The sequence below is a fragment of the Triturus cristatus genome, chromosome 9 (assembly GCF_964204655.1).
Source record: "Triturus cristatus chromosome 9, aTriCri1.1, whole genome shotgun sequence".
Lineage (NCBI taxonomy): Eukaryota > Metazoa > Chordata > Amphibia > Caudata > Salamandridae > Triturus > Triturus cristatus.
Window position 1 is genome coordinate 1011066515 of NC_140592.1, and position 17625 is coordinate 1011084139.

Consider the following 17625-nt stretch of genomic DNA (forward strand, 5'->3'; position numbering starts at 1 on the left):
AATTTACACTTTTTTTGCGAAGAGTCTAGCCGGCACCTAGGGAAACCTAGCAAACCTATACATTTTTGAAAACTAGACACCCAGGGGAATCCAGGATGGGGTGACTTGACTGCCTCCCACCATGGTCTGTTACCCAGAATCCCTTGCAAACGTAAAAAATTGACAAAAAAAACACATTTTCCCCACATTTCTGTGACGGAAAGTTATGGAATCTGCGTGGATCCACAAATTTCCACCCACCCCGCGTTCCCCAAAGTCCTATGAGAAAAATGGTACCTCACTTGTGCGGGTCGGACTAGTGCCCGCGACAGGAAACGGCGCAAAACGCAACGTGGTTTTGCAGTGAAAAATGACCCTTTTTTTTGGCAAAGTGACTAGCTGTAGATTTTGAACCCTAGCCCTGCCGGCACCTAGGGAAACCTAGCAAACCTATACATTTTTGAAAACTAGACACCCAGGGGAATCCAGGATGGGGTGACTTGACTGCCTGCCACCATGGTCTGTTACCCAGAATCCCTTGCAAAGGTAAAAAATTGACAAAAAAAAACACATTTTCCCCACATTTCTGTGATGGAAAGTTCTGGAATCTGCGTGGATCCACAAATTTCCACCCACCCCGCGTTCCCCAAAGTCCTACGAGAAAAATGGTACCTCACTTGTGCGGGTCGGCCTAGTGCCCTCGACGGGAAACGGCGCAAAACGCAACCTGGTCACACCTCAATTTTGCAGTGAAAATTGACCCCTTTTTGGCAAAGTGACTAGCTGTAGTTTTTTAACCCTAGCCCTGCCGGCACCTACGGAAACCTAGCAAACCTATACATTTTTGAAAACTAGACACCCAGGGGAATCCAGGATGGGGTGACTTGACTGCCTCCCACCATGGTCTGTTATCCAGAATCCCTTGCAAACGTAAAAAACTGACAAAAAAAACACATTTTCCCCACATTTCTGTGATGGAAAGTTCTGGAATCTGCGTGGATCCACAAATTTCCACCCACCCCGCGTTCCCCAAAGTCCTACGAGAAAAATGGTACCTCACTTGTGCGGGTCGGCCTAGTGCCCGCGACAGGAAACGGCGCATAACGCAACGTGGTTTTGCAGTGAAAAATGACCCTTTTTTGGCAAAGTGACTAGCTGTAGATTTTGAACCCTAGCCCTGCCGGCACCTAGGGAAACCTAGCAAACCTATACATTTTTGAAAACTAGACACCCAGGGGAATCCAGGACGGGGTGACTTGACTGCCTCCCACCATGGTCTGTTACCCAGAATCCTTTGCAAACGTAAAAAATTGACAAAAAAAACACATTTTCCCCACATTTCTGTGATGGAAAGTTCTGGAATCTGCGTGGATCCACAAATTTCCACCCACCCCGCGTTCCCCAAAGTCCTACGAGAAAAATGGTACCTCACTTGTGCGGGTCGGCCTGGTGCCCGCGACAGGAAACGGCGCAAAACGCAACATGGTTTTGCAGTGAAAAATGACCCTTTTTTTGGCAAAGTGACTAGCTGTAGATTTTGAACCCTAGCCCTGCCGGCACCTAGGGAAACCTACCAAACCCACACATTTCTGAAAACTAGACACCCGGCGGCTTCCAGGGAGGTATGGCTTGCGTGGATCCCCCAACGTTTCCTTACCCAGAATCCCCTGCAAACCTCAATTTTAGCTGAAAAAATCACTTTTTTCTCACATTTTGGGGTGGGAAAGTTGTGGCATCACCGGGCTTGTGTGACCCCGGTGATGCCACAACTTTCCCACCCCAAAATGTGTGAAAAAAGTGATTTTTGCAGCTAAAAATGAGGTTTGCAGGGGATTCTGGGTAAGGAAACGTTGGGGGATCCACGCAAGCCATACCTCCCTGGAAGCCTCCGGGTGTCTAGTTTTCAGAAATGTGTGGGTTTGGTAGGTTTCCCTAGATGGCCGCCGAGCACCGGGTCAAAAACCAAAGTGACCCCCCTTGCAAAACCAGGTGGTTTTGCGATAGGCCATTTTGATGTCGCCTCACTACGTTTTGGGCCCTTGCCTGCCGCGGGTACTTGGGCCTCCCACACAAGTGAGGCACCATTTTTACCGGGAGACCTGGGGGAACGCTGGGTGGTGGTAAATTTGTGTGAGCCCGGTGATGCCACAACTTTCCCACCCCAAAATGTGTGAAAAAGGTGATTTTTTCAGCTAAAATTGAGGTTTGCAGGGGATTCTGGGTAAGGAAACGTTGGGGGATCCACGCATGCCATGCCTCCCTGGAAGCCGCCGGGTGTCTAGTTTTCAGAAATGTGTGGGTTTGGTAGGTTTCCCTAGATGGCCGCCGAGCACCGGGTCAAAAACCAAAGTGACCACCCTTGCAAAACCAGGTGGTTTTGCGATAGGCCATTTTGATGCCGCCTCACTACGTTTTGGGCCCTTGCCTGCCGCGGGTACTTGGGCCTCCCACACAAGTGAGGCACCATTTTTACCGGGAGACCTGGGGGAACGCTGGGTGGTGGTAAATTTGTGTGAGCCCAGTGATGCCACTACTTTCCCACCCCAAAATGTGTGAAAAAAGTGATTTTTTCAGCTAAAATTGAGGTTTGCAGGGGATTCTGGGTAAGGAAACGTTGGGGGATCCACGCAAGCCATACCTCCCTGGAAGCTGCCGGGTGTCTAGTTTTCAGAAATGTGTGGGTTTGGTAGGTTTCCCTAGATGGCCGCCGAGCGCCAGGTCAAAAACCAAAGTGACCACCCTTGCAAAACCAGGTGGTTTTGCGATAGGCCATTTTGATGCCGCCTCACTACGTTTTGGGCCCTTGCCGGCCGCGGGTACTTGGGCCTCCCACACAAGTGAGGCACCATTTTTACCGGGAGACCTGGGGGAACGCTGGGTGGTGGTAAATTTGTGTGAGCCCAGTGATGCCACAACTTTCCCACCCCAAAATGTGTGAAAAAAGTGATTTTTTTCAGCTAAAATTGAGGTTTGCAGGGGATTCTGGGTAAGGAAATGTTGGGGGATCCACGCAAGCTATACCTCCCTGGAAGCCGCCGGGTGTCTAGTTTTCAGAAATGTGTGGGTTTGGTAGGTTTCCCTAGATGGCCGCCGAGCACCGGGCCAAAAACCAAAGTGACCCCCCTTGCAAAACCAGATTAACTATTGTTCCTACAGCGTGAGAATTTTGGAATAATATTGCAAAGAAAATGTGGCAGACATTTTGAGGTTTGCAGGACATTGGGGATAAAAAAAACTTTTTAAATTCACAAGAGAGACATCACCATGAACTCCCATGGGTTTTCTACAATATCTACAGTTGGTGGGTTATTCTTACATGGAAAGTGAACCTTGGCAGAGAAACTAAAAACAAAGATTCCTGCACAACCATCTATTCCTCAAACACACACACATACTGGTTGGATTTGGCACGAGGGCGAGTCATGGTTCAGTGTATTAAATTTTATTAACAAGAGATTTCACAAAAATGAAATGCACTGTCAATAATTAAATTCACAAAAAACCAAACCAATGACTCGCAGCTCGTGAGCTGTAAAGCCACGTCAAGGCACCAACCACTTTACAGGCCATTCACACACCTTTCATACGTGATACAAACAAGACCATTCGCACCACCAGGTACAAAAGCAACACAGTACAAAATTCACCAAAAAGGGACAAGGTACACCCTGCTTCAGAAAGACAAATATTTCTCCTCAGCCTTCTAATCCGCAAGCACACACACATACTGGTTGGATTTGGCACGAGGGTGAGTGATGGTTCAGTAGATACAATTGTATTAGCAAGTGATTTCAAAAAAATGAAATGCACTGGTAATAATTGAAAGGGCAAGAAACTGAACCATTGACTCACAGCTCGTGAGCTGTAAAGCCACGACAAGGCACCAACCTCTTTACAGGCCATTCATACACCTTTCATACGTGCGAGACATACAAAACCATTCACACCGCCAGTCGCGGGCCCATCACATAACAAAACTCACACCAGCACACAGCGCCATTCAAGGGCCCATCACTTTCACACGCCCACAATCCAGACACAGCAACTACACAGGCTGATAGATTGCGTGGAGTGGCACTCAGCTAGCAGTGTGTGTAGTGACCAGCAGAAAGTCACTACTCACACACAGCCAGCCGAGCACCAGTCCACACACACCGCTTGCAGAGCGCCAGTCCATGCACACCGCTAGCCAAACACCAGTCCACGCACACCGCTAGCCAAGCGCCAGTCCAGGCACACCGCCAGCCAATCGCCAGTCCACGCACACCGCCAGCCAAGTACCAGTCCACGCACACCGCCAGCCAAGTACCAGTCCACGCACACCGCCAGCCAAGCACCATTCCACGCACACCGCCAGCCAAGCTCCAGTCCACGCACACCACCAGCCAAGCTCCAGTCCACGGACACCACCAGCCAAACACCAGTCCGCACACACCACCAGTCCACGCACACCGCCAGCCAAGTACCAGTCCACGCACACCGCCAGTCCATGCACACCGCCAGTCCACGCACACCGCCAGCCAAGCACCATTCCACGCACACCACCAACCAAGTGCCAGTCCACACACACCAACAGCCAAGCGCAAGCCTACACACACCGCCATCACATTTAGGATATTTTAGAAAAAAATAAAAACACAAACAAATTGCAAATAGATACAAATCTTCTAACAGAAAATCAGCAACTAAATACATTGCACTAACACCAACCTTGAAACAGAATCAAATTATCCAAAGAATACAGACCAGGCAGTTCACTTTACCACTCAGGAATGCTCCCAAAAATTCTTTCGCGTGTGGTACGCTCTGAAACAAGCAGGGAGACACAGTGCAGGATGAGAAGGACAGTCGGGGCAGTACATACGACTCTCCTTCCGCGAACCTCTTCGCCAACAGACTCTACATCTCCTACTGGGAAAATCTTTTGCGGGTGTGGGAGGAATGTGATCTGGAAAGTGGCGTTCTTTCAATCTAGCAACATCCTCCACCACTCCAACTCTAGGAACACTTGCCTGTTCCACTACAACAAGGCTGCCTATTACAGACTCCTGAAACTTAGCAAAAGTCATCTTTGACTCAGGGCAAGAATCCTGGAACACAACAAAAGCATTAAACATTGCCAAGTGGAAAAGATGGATAGCCAACTTCTTGTACCAAATGTAAGCCTTACGAAGAGCAGTGTAAGGTTCCAACCTCTGATCTACTCTGTCAACACCACCCATGTGCCTATTATAGTCTAAAATGCACACAGGTTTGCGCGCTTCAGCTACCTGACCCCAAACAGTCACAGGTGCAGTGCTTTCATCATGGATGGTAGTCAGAATGTAGACATCTCTCCTGTCTGTAAACTTCACAGCAAGAAGCTCCTGGCAACACAACGCACTGCACTGTCCCCGCACAAGCTTTTGACAAACAAGTTCTTTCGGGAAACCTTTACGGTTAGAGCGGATTGTGCCACAAGCAAGAGTGTCCACTTTGGCCAATTCCCTGAACAACCGCACACCAGTGTAGAAGTTATCTACATATAAATGGTGGCCTTTGTTAAAAAATCCTCTTCCAAGTTCCCAAACAATTTTCTCAGTCACTCCAAAAGTGGACGGACAACCAGGGAGGTTAAACCTAGATTCCTTACCGGTGTACACCCTGAAATTAGAGACATATCCAGTCCTACTGTCACACAGCATATACAGCTTTATTCCATAGCGTGCCCTCTTACTAGGAATGTATTGCCTAAAAACCAAGCGGCCCTTGAACAACACCAAAGACTCATCCACTGCAATTTCTTTCCCAGGGGCATAAATCTCAGAAAATCTATCAACAAAGTGATCAAGGACAGGCCTAATCTTAAAAAGACGGTCACAGTCAGGGTGATCTCGTGGCAACGCTAAACCATTATCAACAAAATGCATCATCCGAAGCAGAAGCAAATACCAGTCACGACTCATGACTGCCGGAAAAATAGACGTTGCCATCAAGGGACTGCTAGACCAATATGAAGACATTGATGGCTTCCTTAGCAAGCCCATCAAAAAAGTTAAACCCAAGAACTTCTTCATCTCTTCAACATTTGTGGGAGTCCACCGGGTAGCTCTAGAGTGTGGCTTAAGACTGGCACTGTTGTCCCTCAAAAACTGTTTGGCATACAAATTAGTCTGCTCAACAATCTCTGCCAAAAACACATCGTCCATAAACAACTGAAAAAAATTTACCGGCAAAAAGTTTTCAGTATTCACTCTAGACCCTGGAACACCAGTAAACTCTGGCAATGCCGGCTGCACCATGCCAGGGGCAACCCAGAGGTCATCACTTTCAACGGGAAGCCTTGCAGCCCCAGCCTGCAGCCCAGATGCCTCTTGCCGCACTACACCAATGGGAAGCCTTGCAGCCGCAGGCTGCAGCCCAGAAGCCTCTTGCCGCACTACACCAACGGGAAGCCTTGCAGTCCCAGGCTGCAGCCCAGATGCCTCTTGCCGCACTATCGGCACATCAGTCTCCTCCTCTAACACAGGCACTTCATCCGCACTAAGAGTATCTTCATCATCCGATGACTCCATACGGAGAGACAACTCACTGCCACAATCGTCCCCTGCCTCCTCTCCCTCAGATGCAGAGTCAGTCTCTGAACCAATATCAGAGGAAGACTCAAACAGCAAACCAACAACCTGCTGAGCAGTAATCCTGCGGCTAGCCATTATACTTACTAAGATTGAAGACTGCACAAACAAGTCAACAACAACCAACAATGTGCAAACCAAGTAAGTAAAGAAATGTGTACCTTTATCACAATGATCAATGTACTCAAAAACTATAGAACCTACTTTGCAGTGACACAGCAAAAACCAACGATATCCAACTAGAAAGAAGAAAAAAAATGAAAATTACTCACAAGACAACAAAATACACATCGAGCACAAATGCAAACAGTTTTTGCCAAGGGGTCGCTTCCTCATGAAGAAAAATACATCCCTGGTGTCTAGTGGGCTTTTCTGCCCCCCCCAGGAGCAGAAACGGACAGAAAGACGACCGATCTGCCCCCACGGGGGGAAGAAAAGTCTTCCCATTATTTATGCCCCAAAGGAAGCGACCCTTGCCCAAGGGGTCACTTCCTACATAAAGAAAAAGACATCCCTGGTGTCTAGTGGGCATTTCTGCCCCCCCTGGGGGCAGAAACGGGCAGAAAGACGACCGATCTGCCCCCAGGGGGGGCAGAAAAGTCTTCCAATCATTTTGGCCGCCTAGGAAGCGACCCTTGCCCAAGGGGTCGCTTCCCAAATAAAACAAAACACATCCCAGGTGTCTAGTGGGCTTTTCTGCCCCCCCTGGGGGCAGAAACGGGCAGAAAGACGACCGATCTGCCCCCAGGGGGGGCAGAAAAGTCTTCTAATTAATTTGCCCGCCTAGGAAGCGACCCTTGCCCAAGGGGTCGCTTCCCAAATAAAACAAAACACATCCCTGGTGTCTAGTGGGGCATCCCTGCTCCACGATCGCGACGCTGTGCGCGATCGTGGAGCAGGAATGCCCTGTATTGAGACATCCGGGGAGAGGAAATACTCTTTCCTCTCCCCCGATGCCTCAATACTAAACAAATCACCCCCGCGGCCCCCACCGGACGAGGGAACATACCTGCTGCTGCCTTGGACGCGCTGGAAGAAATGGATTCCAGCGCGTCCAACCCTTCCTGATGACGCCGGCGCGCGCTGACGTAATCAGGAAGCGTGGGGGGGCTCGGGGGTGGCAGCAGAAACTCTTCCGCTGCCATCCCCCTCTGTGGGGGCACGATCGATGCCCCAGGGGGGAAGAGCGGTTCCGTCATGAGCACAGCCCAACCGATGCTCATGACGGAACCGTTCCGTCATGAGCATCGAAGGGGTTAATCTTTTTTATTTTCAGTGAATATATATATTGCCCAGTAGTGGTCACCACTGGGTAGTTATAGTTAGGATTGTGTCCCTCCAGAGGATTTCTGTTTTTTTGTATGTTGCCTTTAACTTTGGTGCGGTTTGACGAATCTCCATAAAACTTACCTAAAAAGTGCTCCTTTTTTTCCTAGTTTGTACATGGAAAGTTTCAGGGTGATCCGTCAAGCAGTGGCTGAGAAAAAAGAGAGGGGGCTGGGGGAGGTCCCTAACCGTAAAATCCCTATTCATTTTCCATCGACTTCAAAAACTGCAGAACGGAATTTCACCATATTGGCAGGAAGATAGATCTTGATTCACAGATTGTGCTCATTGTGATTTGGTGTAAATTCATTGAGTAGTTTTTGAGACATTAAAGTTCAAACCTATTTGTATAACTGGCAGGTTAGGTCCTCTAGAGTTTTGTGAGAGTCTCGCGGGAACGCTAGTTCAAAAATAGTGTTCTGATTGTGCCAGAAAGCTTTTTTTCCCCTTGGACCAACTCGCTTCTGCAGGAATCTGACTCCTGCAGGAGCGAGAGCACTGATTGGCTACCAGTAGCATGAGAAAAGTGTTTCTGGCAGCCATTATAGGACTCGGGGACTTGGTCCCGTGTCTAGAAGTTTAACCTAAAAATAATATAAGAGGGTAGAGTAGGGATACTCTACTCCCCAGGGCCCAGTGGGGGGCCCCAGAGAGACAAGCCAAAATAAAACAAGTATGCTGGTATTGCCACGATCCAGTGGGACTCCTGTGAGATCGTGGCAAAAAACAACATTTTTCTAAATAAAAATTTGGCGAGGTGGGTCATCAGTAGGGCCATCTCTCCCCTAGTCCACTTTGGGCTCCAGGGACCCTATTCTATGGGCCCTGGTACATTTAGTATGGGGACAGGGGAGTGCAGCCCCCTCCCCAAGTTTTGTAGGCCCTAGTAACCCCATTCCCCGGAAAATATACACGGTATAACACCACAAAATGTATAAACGCTTTAACATGTGCATGGGATATTTGTAATATGTAGTACAAGGAAGGGAATGCACACCTGTTCAAACAGTAATCCTTAAGTAATCCTCATGTAGCAAAATTGCGTGCTCCTTGGGCGAAAGTGCCTTGCCCATTGGCACTTGAAATAACATGCAAAACAATTTGGGGCGACATGCTCCCCAACCAAAGGCACAGCGATCAAGTCCTTGAATCCTCAATTTGTGTTTAGACAGATTAATCATTTTTTTAAACGTGTAATCATTTGATTGCTCATTTTTCTCTTTATCTCCCGTTTAGTCCACAAGCGCAGTATCATGCCAATTTTCCAGATTTCTAATGCCATTGATGTGCCCATCCGGACCTCTTTACAATAACACGTAATGACGCATTAAATTCATCCAACGACAGCTTTAATAAAATACCCAATGCATTTCGGGCTGCTCAAGCCCTTCGTCAGGGGTCACTGCAAGTAAACAATAAAATCACATCTTAATTGCACAGTTATTTTTTGAAACATGTCAGTTGCAAAATCATTTATGAAAAACTCAATTTGATAAAACTGAACCCATCACTAAACCCCTCGCTGATCACTACCTGCTTACTGATCTAACTATCCCTGCGCTGAACCCTACGGTCCCCAACCTTCATTGCACAGCTTCTAACACCAAACAGATTAATCCTTTCCATTATGAATTCAAAAACGCAGCTTTCTGCTCCCTGAACCTCCCCTTAAAACACTTCTTTTATTAAACAATCAACCCTCTTCCAAATTCTTTCGTCCTCATTTTACCTTCCCAGCTTTTATTTATTTATTTATTTTTTTTTTTTTTTGGAAACCGTTTATTGCAATCTCAAGTATATACAAGTATGGGCCTACAACCTTCCGGCCGGCCGCTAGAGTGACAGGAGCACCTGACAAACTTACAAAAAGGCACTTGGCGTTGCAGAGAAGTAAATCAGGAGGCATCAACGACGTGGGCCACATGACTCTAAGCCCACAATACGGTTTCATTTTATACACACACAACAACATAGAAAAACCACACCCGCAAGGCAACCCGCAATCGAAGGTAACCACACGTGCTCCTCAAATGAGGGACCCCGACCATCCACAGGAATCTGGAGAGGAGGAAGGGAAACAAGTCCAGGACTGGGGGAACTCTGTGCCCGGGGCTGGGGGAGGGGGTCAACTAGGGAGACGGAGCCGGTGAGGCAGCAGGCAGCAGTGGTGGCTCGCAGATACCCCCGCGGTAGGCGTTCCAGGGGCCCCATATTTTCACCCACGCCCCAGGCTTGCCCCTCGCCACATACACCACCTTTTCTCGGAACATGCACCAATCCATATGTTCTTTCCAGGCCGACACCGCCGGGGGCCGCTGGGATCCCCACAATTGAGCAATGTCACGCTTAGCTATCATATATCCCAGAGTCACCCATCGCGTCTGCGGAACCGAGTAATCAGTTGGTTCCCACACATTCAGCAAGCATCTCCTCGCTTCAGGCAACAGTGCGACATGCGTAACCAGACGCAGGACCTCATGCACACCACGCCAGAATCGCTCCACCCTCGGGCATTCCCACAAAATATGCAAAAAAGTCGCCAAAGCACCACACCCACGCTTACACAACCCATCCTCAGCATAACCCATACGCAGAAGCCTTGGCCCCGTCATGTAAACCCAGTGGAGTATCTTAAGCTGGACGAAGCGAAGGCGAGCCGGTATGGCCACCTCCTTCGGAGAGGCCACCGCGGAAATCCAGTCTTCGTCGTCCAACTCCAGCCCGTCGGCAACCCAAGCCTCCCGGAGGCCGGTCAGCAGGCCCGAGCGGTCATTAATCAATTTTTTGTAAATGAGGGAGATCGTGCTATCCGGAACGTGGCCATCCAGCACTCTATCCTCCAGGGGGGAAGACTCCGGGATGGAGGCGACGTCTGGAAAGACGGAGCCCAGCGCATGACGGACCTGCAAGTACCGAAAGTATTCACTGCCCTGCAGCTGAAACTCCGTCTGCAGCGTCTCGAATGTTTTAAATCCCCCTCTCGTCCAGAGGTCCCCCACTTTACTGATGCCAATCGTGTCCCACTTCTCGAAGCCCTTCGAGGTCCACAGGGAGCCCAACCGCTGAGGCGCATACAACGGCGATGCCCGGGTCAAACGGTCCTTCCACCCCATAGCTGCATTGGCCGCGTGCCACACCCGCACCATGACACGCGTAGGCCCCGTCAAGCGGGGATCCGGCGCGCCAGAGTAGAGTGCTCGATTGTAGTCGCCACCGGGCAGGAGCATCTTATCCATTTCAAATGCCGGGTTCAAGGCGGGCCCATAGAGGCCGTGATTAATTGCAGCTAGCTGGGAGGCCCAGTAATACCGCTTAATGTCCGGGAGGGCAATCCCCCCGTCGTACCACGGGAGCGTCAACTTCGCCAGGGCTATACGCGGCCTCCCGTCCCAGAACAGGCGGCGCTGTAGACTCTCCACCTCACGGAAGTAGCGCGCCGGGACTAGGTCCATAGTGTTCTGGAGAGCGTACAGGAAGCGCGGCAACGACATCATCTTAAACAATGCCGCCCGGCCGAGCGGCGAGAGCGGCAGGCGCCGCCAGCGCGCGACGTCCTCCTTCAAGCGCTGGAGGGGGGGAAGCAAGTTTCGCTCGTAGCGGGCCTCCGGGTCCAGCGTGATATAGACCCCCAGGTACCGAAATCCCTGCGAGGCAATCTGGATCGGGCATCCCCGCGGGAGGACGGGAGCCTCCCCGGAAAGCACATAGACACATGATTTAGCCCAGTTGATGACAAGGCCTGAGTTACGGCCGAAGGAGCGCAGGACATCAACCAGGACAATCAGTGATTTGCGCGGGGAGGCTAGATACAAAAGGATATAGTCAGCGTAGAGGGACACGCGGTCCTCATACTCGGGGGTCCAACGGAGACCACGGATGGAAGGGTGCCACCGCAGCCACTCCGCCAGGGGTTCCAAGGGCAATGCAAACAGGAGCGGCGACAAGGGGCAACCCTGTCGCGTGCCCCGTCCCAACGCAAACGGGGCCGAGACTCGCCCATTCACTACCACCTGCGCTAACGGGCCCAAGTACAACAATTTGACCCAGCTGATGAATCCCGGTCCAAATCCAAATTTCGCCAGCATCGCCCAAGTGTATGGCCATTCGAGCGTGTCAAACGCCATGGTGGCGTCTAAGGACGCCAAGATGGCCGGCTCCCGCACAAACGGAACACGCGCGAGCACCGCAGATTGAGGGCCGTGTTGCGATGGGGGATAAAGCCAGACTGGTCTTGGTGGACCAGATCGCCCACCACACCGACCAGCCGGTTGGCAAGCACCTTGGCAAGGATTTTGGGCTCCGCATTCAAGAGCGAGATAGGCCGATAGGAGGTAACCCGGTCTCGGGGTTTCCCCTCCTTGTGGATCACCACGATTGTAGCCAGACGTTGGTCCGGCGGGAGGGAGCCCCGCGAGTGGGCCGCCAGGAACATCGCGCGGAGGTGGGGTGCCAGTACGTCCGGTCGCAGCTTATACAACTCGATAGGGATGCCGTTCGGGCCCATGGCCTTGCCAAATGCGACCGAGCGTATAGCGAGGGCAATTTCGTCCGAGGTAGGAGCAGCATCCAACGACTCCCTGTCCTCCACCGAAAGGGAGGGCAGCGCGATATCTCGAAGCAGGGCATGAGAATCCGCCTCCGAGCAGGGAGAGACCGGGGAATACACCTCACGGAAATAATCCGCGAAGCAAGAGACAATGTCTTCTGGCTCGGTGACACGTACACCATCCATCCTCTCAATCAGCGGAACCACACGACTCGCTCTCTCCTTTTTATCCAACCACGCAATCAATTTACCAGCCTTATCACCCACATCATACAGTCGCCCCTGTTGCTCTCTACTGAGGCCCCTGGCTGCCTCCGTGACGAGGGCCCTATAGGCCGCTTGCTTAAGGTGTAGAACATGCAGTGCAGCATCCGTCACCCCACTCCCCAAATCACCCTCTAGTTCAGTAATTTCGGCCTCCACTCGGGTCACCTCCTCCTGCTCGCGTCTCCGGGCATGGGATATGAAGGAGAGGGCCTCCCCCCTAATAACTGTCTTGAAGGCCTCCCAAAGGGAGATAGCCGAAGGGACAGACCCCACATTCTCCTCAAAATACCGTTGCAAGGATTTAATCAGGTCAGAACGAATAGTGGGGTCGCGCAGGTACCAGGCATTGATTGGAGCTACCCTGCCCTCCCCCCTCGGGAGGACACCAAAGTGCAACAGGAGTGGGGAGTGATCTGAAATACCCCGCGCCAGATGGCGCACCTCTCCCACCCTCCCAGCATAGGCCGCAGGGACAAGGATGTGATCAAGCCGCGAGAGGCTACCATGGGCACCCGAATGGAAGGTGTATTGCAGCTGCGTGGGATGTTTTAAGCGCCAGCAGTCCACCAATCCCAATGTATCTAAGAGGCCGGACAGCCACGCCTGCGCCCGGGGGAGGTCCCTAGGGGGGTGACGATCCATAGTACCAGAAACCACCGCATTGAAATCCCCCCCAACCACCAAAAGCCCCCCCGGAAGGTCAAGGAGGAGGCGCCCCAGGTCCGCAAAAGTGGTAGACTGTAGCCCCGGTGGGACATACACCGAAACAAAGACAACCACTTTGCCCTCCATTCTCCCCACCAAGGCAGTGTAGCGTCCCCTCTCATCATGGCGCACCTCATCTATTTCCAGCGGGAGCGAGTTCTTAACCATGATACCCACCCCCCGCGAGCCAGACGTGAAGCCCGAGTGGGCCACCAAACGATAGCCACGCCGATTCATGGCACAGAAGGAATTACCAATAAGGTGTGTCTCCTGCAGAAAGACCACATCTGGCGAAATTCGTTTCAGATACTGCAGGACCACACCTCGCTTAATCCTATCCCCCAGTCCATTAACGTTCCAAGACAACAAAGTCAAGTCCCTACCCCCCATCACATACAGAAGCCATCATTCGTCCCCCCGAGAGCACCTCAAAAACACCAATACAGTAAAGGGTTTGCCTTGCGGTAAAAACGAAATACACCCCACCCCAACCCACCCGTCCCAACAGAACTCCCTCCTCCCTGCACCCCTGCATGAGCCCAATCAGCCCCCCCAAAGTGCAGTGTGCCTGTCGCCCCATAGATGAAAACACTAACTAGTCCCCCAGAGGAGGAGGGAGAACCCCCAAGAGACCCCGTACGACCTCCACGGGAGGGGAACTTACACAATCAGTCAATGATGACAATTATGTTGTCCAGAGCAAGGCCTACTAGTAGTCCCTCAGTCCTGATCCGGCAGGCCCTCCCCACCAACCGCGCCCCCCTCACCCCCCCGGCCCCGATCCCCGGGCAAAGTGTCCAACCAGTCCCCGGCCGCCTCGGGACGATCAAAAAAGTGCGTGCGGCCGTCCACCTCCACCCTCAACTTCGCTGGAAAAAGCATCGCATACTTGAGGTTCAAGTCCCGTAGGCGACGTTTGACTCCGAGAAAACTCAGTCTCTGCTTCTGGATAGCCGGAGTAAAATCAGGATAGAAGTTTACGTCCATATTGTCGAGTCTGACCGGTCCTTGTTGCCTGGAAGTCTGCAGGATAGCGTCTCTATCCCGAAAGTTGAAGATCCGGGCAATGAGAGGCCTCGGAGGGGCTCCGATCTTAGGTCTCCCTCCGGGGGGGACCCTGTGGGCACGTTCCACTGCGAAGAGTTTACTCAGCCCCCGGGGCTGGAGACGGGTGAGGATCAGGTCCTCCACAAACAGATCCGCCGCCTCCTCCTCACGTCCCTCCGGCACCCCGACAATGCGAACATTGTTCCTCCGTGCCCGACCCTCGGAATCCTTCAGCCGACGATCCATCAGGGCGCTCGCCTGGCCCAGTCGGCGCACCTCCTGTTGGAGGGCCGCCACGTCCGTTGTGAGGCCCGAGGTGGTGTGGGCCAAAGAGTCGACCCGGTCATTCGTCTTGGACAGATCGGCCCTCACCAGGCCCACATCCACGAGGACCGAGTCAATCTTTTGCGCCAGAGTGTCAAAGCGCTGGTCCACTGAGGCCTTCATCTCGGCGATGGCGCCCATGACGTCCCGGAGGGTCAGGTCCGCGGGCAGAGCAGGAGCATCAGTCGGGCCAACAGGGGACCTACGCGGCGCCTTTGGAGATCCCTTCTGGAGGGTGTAGCGGTCCATGCTGTTAGACTGAGGGGCTGCGCCACGGCGGGTCGATTTCACCTTCGCCCGGTCGCCATCTTGTTTCGTGGACATGGCTCCAGTCCCCAAATCGTGCCAATCTCCTTGAAAGGGGCTGACAGACCAGGTCACGGGCTCCGGGGGAGGGCGACCACAGCTCCGGAGGGCGGATCACAGCTGGCGGGCCGGCAGGGCACCCCGATGACGCCACACCACCGCACGCCGCCCCGCGACCCTACCGCGCTTGGCAGCAAGGAGGGCGCGAAGGCGAAAGTGAAAGTGCGGGGCACGCAAATCGCCCAGCCTCGCCCGCCGCTGTTGTTCACTTTGTCTCCGGATCGCCCCACAACTCCAATCCGGGGGGCCGGCGTGGAGAAGGCCGCAAACCTCAATCGATGCTCCCGCCGGTGTCCGAGGTCCGATTTGGAAACGGAAAACGGGTGGCACCTCAGCTCGGTCTCACGAACACAGTCCCCTCGTCTAGGACAGGATATAGTCAGGATTTATGAGGGAGGTCGCGGAGGTCCTCGGGAGCCTCGCACCTACGCGGCCATCTTGGTTGCGCGCTAGGCTCCTCCCCCCCCTTCCCAGCTTTTAAACATTCACAGATAGTACTGTACGCCGATTTACAAAACCCCAATGTTTTCCATGGGTACAAAGTTTACAAGAAGCCTTCCACGTTTAAACCTCACTGTAACACGTACCTGCCGTAAATCAACCCTCTTCATCTATTCTTTTCAAAGGAATTGGTAACGTTGTTGTTCACCCTTCATTTTTAAACTGCGCTGAGTTGCTGAAAACCCTCCCATGTTAACCGTCAATTGATTAATGCCACCTGCTGCTGATTTCTCTTTTCAAAGCGACCCTGCCTTCTACCAGAGAACCACAACTCCCACAATTCAGCGCTTGGATTGTCAGAAACATGGCTCTGCCGATGATTAAAAAACAAAAACACTTTAATGTGATCATGCAAGGACTCGTGAAAAGTGAAATATCAAAATGCTATACAGAATCCACTGTTCATGTTGCAATATAGAGTGAACATAAATAGAGTAAAACTTGTTTGTCCCATTTCTTGTAACAAACTGTATGGATGAGATCTTCCGCCGAACTTGTGGAAAAAACGACCTCCACACTATTCCTTCTTAAATCTTCGGTAGAAATCCAGGTGGGTGCAAACCCAGGGTGGGCAAAATTGTAGTTTATACATAGTACAAGGAAGGGAATGCACACCTGTTCAAACAGTAATCCTTAAGTAATCCTCATGTAGCAAAATTGCATGCTCCTTGGGCGAAAGTGCCTTGCCCATTGGCACTTGAAATAACATGCAAAACAATTTGGGGCGACATGCGCCCCAACCAAAGGCACAGCGATCAAGTCCTTGAATCCTCAATTTGTGTTTAGACCGATTAATCATTTTTTTAAACGTGTAATCATTTGCTTGTTCATTTTTCTCTTTATCTCCCGTTTAGTCCACAAGCGCAGTATCATGCCAATTTTCCAGATTTCTAATGCCATTGATGTGCCCATCCGGACCTCTTTACAATAACACGTAATGACGCATTAAATTCATCCAACGACAGCTTTAATAAAATACCCAATGCATTTCGGGCTGCTCAAGCCCTTCGTCAGGAGTCACTGCAAGTAAACGATAAAATCACATCTTAATTGCACAGTTATTTTTTGAAACATGTCAGTTGCAAAATCATTTATGAAAAAGTCAATTTGATAAAACTGAACCCATCACTAAACCCCTCGCTGATCACTACCTGCTTATTATTATTATTTATTATTTATGGATTTGTAAAGCGCCTGGTGACCCGAAGGCATCCCCGTGCTGTGAGAGCTAAGTTAGTCAGGAGGGGGAGAGAGAACTTACTTTGGGAAGAGCAAAGTTTTAAGTTGTTTGCGGAAACGCAGGTGGCAGGGTTCCAGCCGCAGACTGCGGGGGAGCGAGTTCCAGCGATTGGACGCCTTGACGGAGAAACGACGGCCACCAGCACACACCCTCCTAAACCTGGGGACAGTCACCAAACCCTCATTGTCCGAGCGCAGAGATCTCGGAGCTTTATAAGGGGATATCATGTCTCCCAGGATCAAAGGACCTTGTCCGTTGAGAAGCTTGTGTGCAATGCACATTGCCTTGAATTCGATCCTTTCTTGGACTGGTAGCCAATGCAGAGCCTTGAGCGCAGGTCTGGCGGAGGTTCTGGAGGGGAGACCCATCAGCATCCGGGCCGCCGCGTTTTGGGTTCGTTGAAGCTTGCCCAGAGTGGGTTCAGGAGCTCCTAAATAGACAGCATTGCTGAAGTCCAATCGTGCCAGGACCAGTCCTTGAACCAGGAGTTTCCTGGATTGGGGGGGAAGCAGAGGAAGGATCTTGCGGACTGACCTCATAAGTCCAAAGCAGGTTCCCGCTGTTTTAATCGCCTGGGTCTTCATGGAGAGGTCCGCTTTGAGCCAGACCCCAAGACTCTTGATTTCTTTTTTTGGGGCCGGAACCTCACCCATGATGTCGGGCCAGACAGATGGTGGAATTGCTGACTTACTGATCTAACTATCCCTGCG

At 51.5% G+C, this 17625-nt stretch overlaps 1 protein-coding gene across 2 annotated transcripts in view; it reads left to right on the forward strand.

Moving 5' to 3' along the window:
• The window catches only part of POMT2 (protein O-mannosyltransferase 2), a 408616-nt gene that overhangs the window by 347870 nt on the left and 43121 nt on the right, over nt 1–17625 (forward strand). The window lies entirely within an intron of this gene.